Source organism: Styela clava, chromosome 12 (assembly GCF_964204865.1).
Source record: "Styela clava chromosome 12, kaStyClav1.hap1.2, whole genome shotgun sequence".
Lineage (NCBI taxonomy): Eukaryota > Metazoa > Chordata > Ascidiacea > Stolidobranchia > Styelidae > Styela > Styela clava.
This window is the reverse complement of record NC_135261.1, coordinates 17,455,001-17,460,000: the sequence shown is the minus strand read 5'-3', so window position 1 is coordinate 17,460,000 and position 5,000 is coordinate 17,455,001. Positions and strand designations below refer to the sequence as shown.

The following is a 5,000-nucleotide window of genomic DNA, read 5'->3' as shown; positions in this document are numbered from 1 at the left end:
GAGCGGCGTGCGGAGCGGGACGGGATGGAGAGCACACTTCTCTCGGTGGCTGGCGGGCGAGAGAGTGCTGCGTCGCCGGCATCGGCGTCGAAAGAAGCCGAGCCGAAAAAAGTTGAGGAACTGCACTTGCAAGCATACTAACCCAACCCTAGATAAGGCTTGTAGGAGCGAAAGACAGTAAACTCGAATGAGCCAAGAAAGAGCGGCGTGCGGTGCGGGACGGGATGGAGCGCACACTTCTCTCGGTGGCTGGCGGGCGAGAGAGTGCTGCGTCGCCGGCATCGGCGTCGAAAGAAGCCGAGCCGAAAAAAGTTGAGGAACTGCACTTGCAAGCATACTAACCTAACCCTAGGTAAGGCTTGTAAGAGCGAAAGACAGTAAACTGGAATGAGCCAAGAAAGAGCGGCGTGCGGTGCGGGGCGGAATGGAGCGCACACTTCTCTCGGTGGCTGGCGGGCGAGAGAGTGCTGCGTCGCCGGCATCGGCGTCGAAAGAAGCCGAGCCGAAAAAAGTTGAGGGACTGCACTTACAAGCATACTAACCTATCCCTAGGTAAGGCTTGTAAGAGCGAAATACAGTAAACTCGAATGAGCCAAGAAAGAGCGGCGTGCGGTGCGGGACGGGATGGAGCGCACACTTCTCTTGGTGGCTGGCGGGCGAGAGAGTGCTGCGTCGCCGGCATCGGCGTCGAAAGAAGCCGAGCCGAAAAAAGTTGAGGAACTGCACTTGCAAGCATACTAACCTAACCCTAGGTAAGGCTTGTAAGAGCGAAAGACAGTAAACTCGAATGAGCCAAGAAAGAGCGGCGTGCGGTGCGGGACGGGATGGAGCGCACACTTCTCTCGGTGGCTGGCGGGCGAGAGAGTGCTGCGTCGCCGGCATTGGCGTCGAAAGAAGCCGAGCCGAAAAAAGTTAAGGAACTGCACTTGCAAGCATACTAACCTAACCTTAGGTAAGGCTTGTAAGAGCGAAAGACAGTTAACTCGAATGACCCAAGAAAGAGCGGCGTGCGGTGCGGGACGGGATGGAGTTCACACTTCTCTCGGTGGCTGGCGGGCGAGAGAGTGCTGCGTCGCCGACTTCGGCGTCGAAAGAAGCCGAGCCGAAAAAAGTTGAGGGACTGCACTTGCAAGCATACTAACCTAACCCTAGGTAAGGCTTGTAAGAGCGAAAGACAGTAAACTCGAATGAGCCAAGAAAGAGCGGAGTGCGGTGCGGGACGGGATGGAGCGCACACTTCTCTCGGTGGCTGGCGGGCGAGAGAGTGCTGCGTCGCCGTCATCGGCGTCGAAAGAAGCCGAGCCGAAAAAAGTTGAGGAACTACACTTGCAAGCATACTAACCTAACCCTAGGTAAGGCTTGTAAGAGCGAAAGACAGTAAACTCGAATGAGCCAAGAAAGAGCGGCGTGCGGTGCGGGACGGGATGGAGCGCACACTTTCTCGGTGGCTGGCGGGCGAGAAAGTGCTGTGTCGCCGGCATCGGCGTCGAAAGAAGCCGAGCCGAAAAAAGGTGGGGAACTGCACTTGCAAGCATACTAACCTAACCCTAGGTAAGGCTTGTAAGAGCGAAAGACAGTAAACTCGAATGAGCCAAGAAAGTGCGGCGTGCGGTGCGGGACGGGATAGAGCGCACACTTACTCGGTGGCTGGCGGGCGAGAGAGTGCTGCGTCGCCGGCATCGGCCTCGAAAGAAGCCGAGCCGAAAAAAGTTATAGTACAAACGCGATGCTAATGAGCGAGCCGTTGTCTCGACTAATATGTAGGGGGCGCTCGATCGAGCGTCTGGCTTGAGCGCTTGTCGGCCTAGCAGAACGGTCGCATTGTTATGCCCGGGTTTTAGGCACCGCTACAGGCGGCCGGCAGAGCTCTTGTTTTTGCGAAACTGAATGGATCGAGCCCGAGAGAGGGCGAGGAAAGGAAAAACGCAGATCGCTCCGCCTGGCACTGCCGGCGAGAGCGTGGACGTCGCAGCCAGCGACTGTCGAAGCCGAGTACGGCCGCAGGCGATCGCCTCGGTCTTAAACGAATGCGACGAGCACGCGCCGGGCGGCCCAGCAAGGGCCGAGCGCAGCTGTCGCAGCTATCTGGTTGATCCTGCCAGTAGTGATATGCTTGTCTCAAAGATTAAGCCATGCAATTGCAAGTACGATTTCTCGTAAAGCGAAACTGCGAATGGCTCATTAAATCAGTCTTGGTTTATTTGGTCTCGTAAGCGAAGTGGATAACTGTGGTAATTCTAGAGCTAATACATGCATTAGGCGCCGACTTCGGGAGGCGCGCTTTTATCAGATCAAAACCGACCGGGTTCGTCCTGTGACGTTTGAAGACTCTGGATAACCACGCGGATCGTACGGTCTCTGCACCGACGACGTATCATTCAAGTGTCTGCCCTATCAACTGTCGAAGGTACGCTACGTGCCTACCTTTGTGATAACGGGTAACGGGGAATCAGGGTTCGATTCCGGAGAGGGAGCCTGAGAAACGGCTACCACATCCAAGGAAGGCAGCAGGCGCGCACATTACCCATTCCCGACACGGGGAGGTAGTGACGAAAAATAACAATACAGGACTCTAACGAGGCCCTGTAATTGGAATGAGTACATCTTAAAACTCTTAACGAGTATCCATTGGAGGGCAAGTCTGGTGCCAGCAGCCGCGGTAATTCCAGCTCCAACAGTGTATGCTAAAGTTGTTGCGGTTGAAAAGCTCGTAGTTGGATTTTGGGCGAGCGCCGCCGGTCCGTCGCAAGGCGTGTTACTGGTTGCGTTCGTCTCACCTTCGGTTCTCCGTCGGTGCTCTTGACTGAGTGTCGGCGGTGGCCGATAAGTTTACTTTGAAAAAATTAGAGTGTTCAAAGCAGTTGAGTGTTCAAAGCAGCTGTTCGCCTGCATAGTGTTGCATGGAATAATAGAATAGGACCTTGGTTCCATTTTGTTGGTTTTCGAAGCACGAGGTAATGATTAAGAGGGACAGACGGGGGCGTCCGTACTCTGCCGTTAGAGCTGAAATTATTGGATCGGCGGAAGACGAACTACTGCGAAAGCATTCGCCAAGAATGTTTTCTTTAATCAAGAGCGAAAGTCAGAGGTAGGAAGACGATCAGATACCGTCCTAGTTCTGACTATAAACGATGCCAACTAGCGATCGGGAGGCGTTATCATGACGTCCTTCCCGGCAGCTTCCGGGAAACCAAAGTCTTTGGGTTCCGGGCGAAGTATGGTTGCAAAGCTGAAACTTAAAGGAATTGACGGAAGGGCACCACCAGGAGTGGAGCCTGCGGCTTAATTTGACTCAACACGGGGAAACTCACCCGGCCCGGACACAGGTAGGATTGACAGATTGAGAGCTCTTTCTTGATTCTGTGGGTGGTGATGCATGGCCGTTCTTAGTTAGTGGAGCGATTTGTCTGGTTAATTCCGATAACGAACGGGACTCTGGCATGCTAAATAGTTACGCGACCTTCTCGGTCGGCGTCTAACTTCTTAGAGGGACTAGTGGCGTTTAGCCACACGAGATTGAGCAATAACAGGTCTGTGATGCCCTTAGATGTCCGGGGCCGCACGCGCGCTACACTGAGTGAAGCAGCGAGTGTCTAACCTAGGCCGAAAGGTCCGGGTAACCCGTTGAACCGCATTCGTGATTGGGATAGGGACTTGCAATTGTTTCCCTTGAACGAGGAATTCCCAGTAAGCGCAAGTCATCAACTTGCGTTGATTACTTCCCTGCCCTTTGTACACACCGCCCGTCGCTACTACCGATTGAATAGTTTAGTGAGATCCTTGGATCGGCCCCGTCGCGGCTGGCAACGACCGCGTCGGCGTGTCGAGAAGACGATCAAAGAGACTGCTCTTTCTTGGCTCATTCGAGTTTACTGTCTTTCGCTCTTACAAGCCTTACCTAGGGTTAGGTTAGTATGCTTGCAAGTGCAGTTCCTCAACTTTTTTCGGCTCGGCTTCTTTCGACGCCGATGCCGGCGACGCAGCACTCTTTCGCCCGCCAGTCACCGAGAGAAGTGTGCGCTCCATCCCGTCCCGCACCGCACGCCGCTCTTTCTTGGCTCATTCGAGTTTACTGTCTTTCGCTCTTACAAGCCTTACCTAGGGTTAGGTTAGTATGCTTACAAGTGCAGTCCCTCAATTTTTTTTGGCGCGGCCTCTTTCGACGCCGATGCCGGCGACGTAGCACTCTCTCGCCCGCCAGCCACCGAGAGAAGTGTGCGCTTCATCCCGTCCCGCACCGCACGCCGCTTTTTCTTGGCTCATTCGAGTTTACTGTCTTTCGCTCTTACAAGCCTTACCTAGGGTTAGGTTAGTATGCTTGCAAGTGCAGTTCCTCAACTTTTTTCGGCTCTGCTTCTTTCGACGCCGATGCCGGCGACACAGCATTCTCTCGCCCTCCAGCCACCGAGAGAAGTGTGCGCTCCATCCCGTCCCGCACCGCACGCCGCTCTTTCTTGGCTCATTCGAGTTTACTGTCTTTCGCTCTTATAAGCCATATCTAGGAATAGGTTAGTATGCTTGCAAGTGCAGTCCCTCAACTTTTTTCGTCTCGGCTTCTTTCGACGCCGATGCCGGCGACGCAGCACTCTCTCGCCCGCCAGCCACCGAGAGAAGTGTGCGCTCCATCCCGTCCCGCACCGCACGCCGCTCTTTCTTGGCTCATTCGAGTTTACTGTCTTTCGCTCTTACAAGCCTTACCTAGAGTTAAGTTAGTATGCTTGCAAGTGCAGTTCCTCAATTTTTTTCGGCTCGGCTTCTTTCGACGCAGATGCCGGCGACGCAGCACTCTCTCGCCCGCCAGCCACCGAGAGAAGTGTGCGCTCCATCCCGTCCCGCACCGCACGCCGCTCTTTCTTGGCACATTCGAGTTTACTGTCTTTCGCTCTTACAAGCCTTACATAGGGTTCCGTTATTTTGCTTGCAAGTGCAGTACCTCAACTTTTTTCAGCTCGGCTTCTTTCGACGCTGATGCCGGCGACGCAGCACTCTCTCGCCCGCCA

At 54.5% G+C, this 5,000-nt stretch overlaps 1 pseudogene; it reads left to right on the top strand.

Moving 5' to 3' along the window:
• Positions 1-2,082: 2,082 nt before the first annotated feature.
• On the top strand, positions 2,083-3,915 carry LOC144430894 (small subunit ribosomal RNA; annotated as a pseudogene).
• The last annotated feature ends 1,085 nt before the right edge of the window (positions 3,916-5,000 follow it).